Source organism: Nilaparvata lugens, chromosome 8, assembly GCF_014356525.2.
Source record: "Nilaparvata lugens isolate BPH chromosome 8, ASM1435652v1, whole genome shotgun sequence".
NCBI classification, from domain to species: Eukaryota; Metazoa; Arthropoda; class Insecta; order Hemiptera; family Delphacidae; genus Nilaparvata; species Nilaparvata lugens.
Window position 1 is genome coordinate 44747996 of NC_052511.1, and position 10310 is coordinate 44758305.

Sequence of the window (10310 nt, forward strand, 5' to 3'; positions counted from 1 at the left end):
TTTGAAATGGGAAGATTTCAAAAATTAATTACAATTCAGCTGATAGCAATATCATTTTTTTCAAAATAAAAGTAGGTACCTAAAATAAATTATATCATCTCATGATGATAACACAGAATTATTAATCATTATTGTAAAGCTGTGTTTACACAAAATTCATTAAATGTTTATTTTTTCGTACTTATAGATTCTATTAGATTATAGTATTATTCTATTAGTATTATATGCTGCTAATTACACTAAATTTATATTATACATTATACATAAAATGTATGATACGCCTACCTACATAATATACCGTATACAAATTATGATAAATATTCTATATTTATTATATGCTGATGCTTAACACCAAATTTATATCCATAAATTACATCATACATAGAATGTGTGTTAGAATGAATGATAGTCTTTGTAGGGAAACATTCACAATTTCTGCATCAGATATTATTTATTCTTTTTTGAATAAGGATTAATTTGTTCTTCAACTATGTTTTTATTTTAGATGCTATAAAGTAGGCCGAAATTTTCAATAAACATAGAAACTATCACAGTACGGTATAACTTACTAGGAATATAACCAAATTTGTTGTTTTATTTTTGGTCAAATAAACTGATCAATATAGAAAGAAGTATTGGAAATGTATGTAAAACAAAAAGATTTCTTCAAATTAATTAACAGAATAAAAATGTTTGACTTACCTGTGAAATGGTATTTCATTTCCTTTAACATACCCATTCTTGCATCCAAATGCAACACAATACATCACCATTTTTCGGTCGTATTTTTATTCAATTCTACGCATTTCACGACAAATACATCACAATATTTAAGAGAAAAGGTTGTGATCTAATACTAATAGCCCTAATACTCATTCAAATCCGTTTTTAAACTTTAAAAATGAAAAATCGTACTCAAGAGCTGCAACAGCCTGCTTGAATGTATGAGTACGAGAGAGAAGGGAATCCCACACGGTATGCCTGTCTCACTCACTCTGCCTTACACACTTTTGGTTGTAGCTAAGCATTGGACAGCCCGTTCCAGTTAGTTTAGAGTTCACTGACTGTGACTGGCATTCGGTGGAACTGCAACTGATTCGCCAATGCACAAAACACAACATAACCTCTATATATATATTATAAATATCACTGGTACGGTAGTTCTGTGAACAGTAGACCTTGCGTAGTTATAAACCACAGTCTCCTCTAATACTGTCCATCTGAGTAAATTCTGTCCTGTCCTGTCGTGTCGGCGAGAATTGGTGTATAAACGACTAATGGCTGTTATATCGACAATACTAATAATTTGATGTAAACAGCTATATGCTACTGCCATCAAAAGCTTACCGAGTTGAAAGCAGAGAAAAGTCGGGAGAAAATACTATGCTACTTCAAATTATTAATTGCATGCCTCACTTCTTGCAATTTATAATCCACTCGAAAGCTTTCGAAAGACTCGAAAGTCTTTTGCCCGGTTGCAAAAAAGCTGTTTCAATTTTATATATATAATAGGATTTTACAGTGATTCACCATCTTCCTTCTTTTAGTCGAGACCTCCATCTTTGCCTATCCTCCCATTCACCATCCCTTAAATTCCTGGCCTCCATAGCCTCATCCACCTCATTTCTCCATGATCTTTTAGGTCTTCCTCTTTTCCTTCGCCCAATTGGACTCCAATCAGTCACCATCCCTATCCATTTGCTAGCACTCGCCCTTCTAGCATGGCCATAACACATCAACCTTTTATCCTCAATCAACTTTATAATATCCCATTCCACTTTCATTCTCCTTCTTATCTCCCCGTTTCTCACTCTGTCCATTCTGGTAAGCCCGCAGCATCTCCTCCAGTAATCCATCTCAACAGCTCTTATCTTATCTCTTGTTTGTCACCCAAACCTCTGCCCCATACGTCATTATACTTTGTTTCAATTTTAACCATGATTAATTTTACAAGAACCAATCAGAGAAGCCCTTCTCTGATTTTTTGTTTTCTCTGAATTAATTCATGATTAATTTCATGAGAACCAATCAGAGAGGGCCTTTTTGATAAGAAGGCTTCTCTGATTGATTCTCGTGAAATTAATCATGGTTAAAATTTAACTGGCTTTTGTGCAACCGGCACTTTGTGTTTTAGACGCAAAAGCGATTGGAAAGAAATCGGGCGCAATTGGCAAACTTCAATTCCATATTATCTCAGCATAATAAACGCTCAACCTACCGTTGCATGTATTGCATCTATTCAAATAGTTTCAAATCGATGTTGTTAACAAAAGAATATCTGCAACTATCAATAAGTTTGGACTGACAATTCCTCTTTAGAGGTAGAGTTGTCCTAAAGTTGATCTAATCTTAGATCATAGACGATTATGTTTGTACCTGTTAGTACTTCCCCAATCATTTTAAAGAATTGTGTTCGGTTTATCAAAAGTCGATAAATAAACAACGAGAGAAGCTTGGTGCCCCGATATTGAAAATTGATACTTCACGCTGTGCGTACTCTGTGGTCACATGACATTGGATTCAAAAAGAAAGTAAGTGAAACTGCTTATCGGATGTACCCGGTTGATAATTTACCATATATATCCGATAAGCAGTTTCACTTACTTTCTTTTTGAATCCAAGGTCCAAGGGGAAGTACTAACAGGCACAGCCCAAAACTGGTTTTTCCCCAAATTTTGATTTATACACTATAAATAGTCCAGAAAGTAGGTTATGTTCCATACACTTGAATTCAGGTTCTATTTTCTGTTCAAACATTTGAAAACAAAAAAAAAAAATTTAGATTATATACAAACTAAATTTAATAACAAAATAACACTCACTAATCACTTGAAATTGTCAAATAATGATCAACTTTGAAAATTATGATATTCTCTAGTTTAGGAGGATTATCATGTCATGTCAACAAATCAGATTATGTTGAACAAATCCATCGAAAATTGTCTAGCTAGATAAAATTTCTCGCTGATTGATTATGATTACACAGCTGAAAATAATTCTGTCTCTCTCCCACACAGGCTCACACATCTTCTTTTATCGAGAGACAACGAAATTATCATCTGTTTTCCAAGGATGAATTCTCCTTTTAATGTCAGCGAGTTTTCCAAAGAATGAGACCTAGTGCGATCGAATCTTTACATCATAAACCTACTATGTTCCAAATTTTGTGAAAATCATTAGAGCAGTTTTCGCAGCCAGATATAAAAATAACCAGGTATATACAGAAATTGCTCGTTTAATATAATAGGATAACAGCAAGGAAAGTTGTGTGAGTGCGCCACACCAGATTTTTTCACTCCATTTATTGAAGGGACATACTGTCTCAAAAGATAACCCGTTTATTGTACAGTATCAGCTAACTTTAATAACTGTTATCACGTACACCCTGAGTACCCTCAGAGGTAGGTGATTGATACCCAGGTGTTGCTCCTGGACGACTTAGCTCAGTCGTAATGTGGGTGGGGAAAAGAGGCAAGTCGAAGTTCCTCTTCTTCCTTCTTTGTACCTTAGCTGGTGTGGACAGCACCTCCTGGTGCTTCTGATGGCATGAAGGTCGCTCTCTACTCTGATGACACCACTTCGAGGTAATTTTGTATTGGCTCTATGGCCTCGGTTCTGCTCCAGTATAGTTGGAAGAGGAAGGATTGGCAGGATGGCAGGATGGCAGCCAATGGGCCGCTGTGCCCAGAGAGGATTGACAGTAAGGGACAGCAGCCAACGGCCCGCTGTACCCTGGAAGGATGAGAGGAAAGGGATGGCAGCCAATGGGCCGCTGTGCCCTGGGAGGATGAGAGGAAAGGGATGGCAGCCGATGGGCCACTGTGCCCTGGGAGGATGAGTGGAAAGGGACGGCAGCCAACGGGCCGCTGTGCCCTGGGAGGATAGGCTGAAAGGGACGGCAGCCAACGGGCCGCTGTGCCCTGGGAGAATGGGTGGAAAGGGATGGCAGTCAACAGGCCACTGTGCCCTGGGAGGATAGGTTGAAAGGGATGGCAGCCAACAGGCCGCTGTGCCCTGGAAAGATAGGGACGGCAGCCAACGGGCCGCTGTGCCCTGGGAGGATGGATGGAAAGGGACGGCAGCCAACAGGCCGCTGTGCCCTGGGAGAATGAGAGGAGAGGGATGTATGGCAGCCGACGGGCCACTGTATCAGGAGAGGAGGACAGTGGGATGTACAGGGTACGGCAGCCAACGGGCCGCTGTACAAGGAGGAGGAAGGTTGGGAGCGGAATTCTGTGGTCTGGTCTGGAGCTTGTCCGGCGTTTAAATACTCCCCCAAAGTAGAGGGGATGGAGTTGCGCCGCCGCCAGAGTCGGTAAGAATCATCTTGTTGCGCGAAAGGTGGTGTGCCATAGGTACCCTCTTTATCTCCGCGTTCAGCCAGCTTTGCTGATAGCCGAGTGTCTTTCAATAATATTATCAATTATTTTCTCCTCACAATTTTACTTTGTGACACTGTCATAGTCACAAATGCATAAATTTATGGCTGCTTGCATACAGCCAGTGAGTGGACCTAAAACTGAGTTGCTCTTTCAAAACAGAAGTTCAATGGTGGATTTTGGTATGGTTGACCTACATAATTTTATTACTTCTTTCTGTGAATTTCTTGCAAAATGTGCATTTCGAAACAACCGGAATTTTTATAGACACATTCAAACGTAACATGTCAGGCACAGCATGCTATTCTTCAATGTAGGCATATTTTTGTTATTAATTTGATGATAAGTGGGATACACTTCATGGACTACGAAGCTTCAAACTTTCAAACCAATGCTTTCAGATTAAAGTTCTACCCTTTTACCTCACAATGGCTGGTAAGCCCTCTGAGGAGTACCTACCAACTTAAAATTATTATTCATAAACCTGACTGTAACCAGTCTTATTGCCAGTGTGTTCCTCTTTTTGTTCATGATTCTGTAAAATACCTAGGCATCATGATAGATTCTCGACTAAGGTGGGAGCCACATATTTCTTATGTTTGTAATAGATTAAGGTAAACATTTTATAAGTTTGTTCAATTGAGAAATATTCTTCCATTGTACCAGTTGAGGATGGTATACCTTGCCCTAATCTCTTCTGTAATTGAATACGGCATTGTTGGATGGGGAGGTTGTGGATCTTCCATCTTACAATCCCTTATTTTGCAGTATAAGAAAATTGTAAAAATATGTCTGAATTAGATATTAGATATTAAATTAGATATCCCACTAACCTAATCTATAAAGAATTCAAAGTTCTAAGCCCTGAGGATTTATATAAATTGAACTTATTAAAATATGTATTTAAACGACCATTAGATTTTCCAGTGACTCCTGAACATGGATATACAACTCGTGGTCAAGCCAGAGAGAAACTGTATGAGCCGAGATGTGTAACTGCATCTGCGGCTGGTCATGCAGCCTTTCAGGGTCCTCGTTTATTTAATGTTTTACCTTTCGATATTTCTAGAGAGTCCTCCTTATCGATTTTCTGTAGAAGGTTAAGACTGTATTTATCGGCTTCATAAATTGTTTTGTTTCATTGAAATATGTTTAACTTTGTTCTGTAAACTAGGCTATATAAACTAAGCATTGTAATCAATTTGTTTCTTTTTGTGGAAGATGTGTATTTTTGTTTAGATTGCTTAATAACATAATATAATACTATTTATGTAAGTAGCTCTATATAGTACTTGAAGCAGCTGAATCGTTTTTCTTATATATTTTCTGTAATTCATAAGACGAACCACTCCTCGAGTGGACTTGATATTTTTTATGTTATTATGCTTTGTAAAATTGTACAATGAAGTGAATAAAAAAAAGTTATTAAGTGATTTTTAATTATAGACGTTTATAATGTATAATATAATGTATACGTGTATAATGAATGATAACTTCTCCAAATCACATCATAGAATAATTTTCTGGAAGCAAGCCAACAAACATAATCGTCTATGATCTAAGATTAGATCAACTTTAGGACAACTCTACCTCTAAAGAGGAATTGTCAGTCCAAACTTATTGATAGTTGCAGATATTCTTTTGTTAACAACATCGATTCAAAACTATTTGAATAGATGCAATACATGCAACGGTACGTTGAGCGTTTATTATGCTGAGATAATAATGGAATTGAAGTTTGCCAATTGCGCCCGATTTCTTTCCAATCGCTTTTGCGTCTAAAACACAAAGTGCCGGTTGCACAAAAGCCGGTTAAATTTTAACCGTGATTAATTTCACGAGAATCAATCAGAGAAGCCTTCTTATCAAAAAGGCCTTCTCTGATTGATTCTCGTGAAATTAATCACGAATTAATTCAGAGAAAACAAAAAATCAGAGAAGGGCTTCTCTGATTGGTTCTCGTAAAATTAATCACGGTTAAAATTGAAACGGCTTTTTTGCAACCGGGCAAAAGACGTTTCAAAAGTAATCTAGCCTTCATAATACTATAATGTCTTTGCTAAAACATAATAGAGCGGCGAGTTTAGAGAGTAACGGAGAAGGTAGCAGAGATGCTATAGATAGTGAGGTCACCATTATTTGATCAAAGCTGGTGTTGCTATCCTTGTCTATCTTTCGACAAAGCAGACAACACTATCTTTTTATAGCTCTTCAACGTTGCTAGATTGTTTTTAACAATGTAGATATATGAATAATCAACAAAATATTTAATCTCATTTATGACAATTTATTATACAATCATTGAGAAATATATTTCCTTGACGGATATAATATAATTGATTAAGCTATTTAAAACAAGAATGAACATGTTAGTATTACATCAGATACATCGGTATCAGCATTCCTGTATAGAAGGCAGTGGCTAGGCGGAGAAATTATTGGCAATGCAGTTCTCCTATCTTTCTCCACTGTAATTATAACGTGGACCTCGATAGAGTGTTCAAAAGTAATGCGTGTAAATGTTTCTGCTTTTCCTTCTGCCTTCTACCCTAAAGCCTATACCCTCCCCTGCCACACCACTATGTTTTGACCCTAACGTTGATTAAAACATCCACAAATCACATTCATGCAAGATACACGTCGTCTTCTGTAGAGGAACAACTAACCCCAAACCCTTACATCGTGTCAATCCATCCAATGTTCCACTACCGTATTCTTTAAATTTCTAATCTTCAAGTACACCACTCATTTCCAACTATGCTTCTCGAGCTGAAACTCTCCAACTCTGCACGATCTTTTAAAACTTTGCTAGGCTAACAACGATTTGATGACAACGGATTATGATTAGTTCAAGTAATCAGTCTTGCCTATTATATGAAGATCTGTGTGTATGGTTCAGCTTGCATACTGAGTAGTGCGCTCCGACTCAAACTTTGTACAAAATCGTGTCAAGTTTGGCAAAGTTTAAGCGGATATAAAGTTTGGTGTCTGAACTGGCATCTGTTGGTGTCCGGGTAGCCATTATTCTAAGCTTTGGAGGGAGAAATCCCTCATCCTTTCAGTAATTGACACGCCACTATCATTGAGAAGATATCTAGAGTTTGTGTCAATGACAGTATCGATATTGTTTGTGGGTAACTTTGATAGTTTTGATGCACTTTAGAATACAATGATATTCTGATAGCTCTGACGGTTCATTTCAGACTAGAATAATACTCTGCAAACTCTGATAGTTGCAATGTCATTCATATTGAACTGTTATCTATATGTTTATAGCCTATACATGCATTATTGTTAGTACTCGTATGTACTTTTCGATAATCCGATTCTGATACAGTAGTTCCATGGATAGTAATGGAGCAGCTCATTTGATAATAATTCATTTCAATTTTAGGCTATTCTACAGCTATCACAAGGGCCTAGGGATCCTTCTTTTAGGATCCTTACAATTTCTCTCGCCTTGTATAGTTCATTGATGATCAAGGAAAATTGTAAGAGAAAGGAGAGGAGGAAGAAGATTTGAAATGACAATTTCATTATTTAGATAATATTGACCAAGGTGAAAAAGGCTGTATAAATTATTCAACAACCATCATTATTTTCAAAAAGAGTAATTACATGCGACAATAATTTCACCATGTGATTCCTCAAGTCTCGTTAGAAATCAGGACAGATTCATTCTGTCTAAAAAAGAACAAAGCATTGACACATGTGAATTGTGAAGGACTTGAAAAATGATACGTTGTAGCAAATGAACAAAAAGAGCATCTCCACTACTCAGCTCCGGAGGCGATAGTGAGATATTTTGTTAGACAGTTGCATTCTTTCCCTGACTAGGAAATGGTGATGGAGAGGGAGAGAGAGAAGGGATGGATGTGTGAAAAGGAATTGGTTTCTCATTGTGAAGAGTATGATCCAGGCTTTGAAAGGGTTTTGGCGAAAGAAAAGCGAGCCGGCGAAAATTCATCTATGGAGAATATCGGAAAGAGAATTTTCCGAAGAGGATTGCATGTAATCAACCGTCAGATTTTCCCACTGTGGCTCCTTTTCTGCGACCGGCAAATTCCATGTTTCCAAAGCGTTCGTTCAGATTTGAAGGCATCAAAAGGATTTCAAATTTACATTTCTCTCCTCATAAGAATAAGATGAAATGCACTTTATTCTTCAGTATTAATCAGATATCATTCAATACCAGGTACAGCGTGAAGGTATCCAACCGTGAACTGAAATTCTCATGACGGTTTATAGTACATCTATAATCAGTTATAATAATCTCAAAAGAGTTTACTACTAATCCCCTCAACGTTTCCAAATTCATCAATTTATTCAAATTGCACTGATTGGTACCAATGTAGTATTGGGTTACTAACGTAATATTGTGTTCATTTACATGGGTTTCTTCATTAGTGCCGGCAACGTTCAATATTGATAACATCAATTAGTAAGTTTTGTCTGAATGAAAACCTCTTAAGGTGAGTTTTCGTTTGTGCCTATCCGAGTTGGGCTGCGTATGCGATTAGTCAAAATAGCAAATATAAAAAAAAATAAATCATACCTGTTTGTATCATATTCATTCAGTTGATATCGTATTAAAACTACTGTAATATTAAATGAAACAACTGAGTGAATATTATACATATTGGTACGATTTTTTTTGGAAAATTGATATCTTGACTAATCGCATACGCGATTCGCACAAACGAAAACCCATCTTTGGGCATGGGAGATCCAAAAACTTCTTTGACGTGAAATTAATGAAAAAAATGCTGGGATCATAACAGAACTAGTAAACAACAACATTTTTCATTGATAATATTAGTTTCTCTTGAGGCCAGAATTGGAATCCCTTACAGCCATAGAAAGAATCACTTGAAACTGGCCGCATTATTCATAGAGAACTATTAATGTTTCTAACGTTACTATCAATACTAACATTTTGTTGTGAATATCACTATTGAGAAACAGATATAATTTTTTTGCACCGCAGAAACAATTGCATATTTGTAGGATCCGGCCTCATAGGCTTGAACAATTTGATTGAGGTTCTATATCGAGTCATAAAATGAGGGCTTTCGTTTCCATCAACTTTACAACACTTGAGGGAAAACCGCCCGGCCGGCTTTGTTTGGTTGCTTTATTACAGAAAGGAAGGACACGAGAGCAATGCTGCTATGCCAGATTGCCGAATGGAACACAACACTGTATCCAATTTAGTACCTACAGTGAGATTCACTTTGAACAGTCAGCATTCCTTAGAGGTAACACCAACGCTTCCCATATCCAACCAATGTTGACAATTTGAAGTAAATCTCACAATAGTGCTTATTGCTATTGAGTCGTTTGTCTTACTTTTGCTGGGCATATAGCTGGCAAGCAATGTGAACCAATAAAGTATATACAGTAATTGTTGGTAGGTACTCTTATCAAGGGCATCTGGGCATAGATAAAGTATAGATAAAGTGGTAGGAAGAGATTTGGTCTCATTTCCCTATCTCGAAACTAAAACGTATTTTTGAATTTGAATGAACAGTTTATGAGAATAGATAATTGTCCAAAGATTTATGATTAGAACATTTTTCAACCTTTTCACTCTCAGGATTCATTTGAGGATGCAATTTCTTGGACAATCTCATCAACATTTCTAGTGTTATCTATAAAACTGTAAGCAAAGGTCATAAATATTTTGGCTTCAATGGTAAGATTACTGTATCTAATCATTATTGATGAATGACTTAATCATTCTGATCAAATTACATATCAATGATTTCAAATAATGATGTTATCATTTATTAATCAATGTGTGTGTGTGTGTGTGTGTGTGTGTGTGTGTGTGTGTGTGTGTGTGTGTGTTGGAGGTGGGGTTATTGAGAAGACCGAAATAGCAGATCCTTACCTGGAAACAAATTGATGGAAGGAAAATCACCATGACTA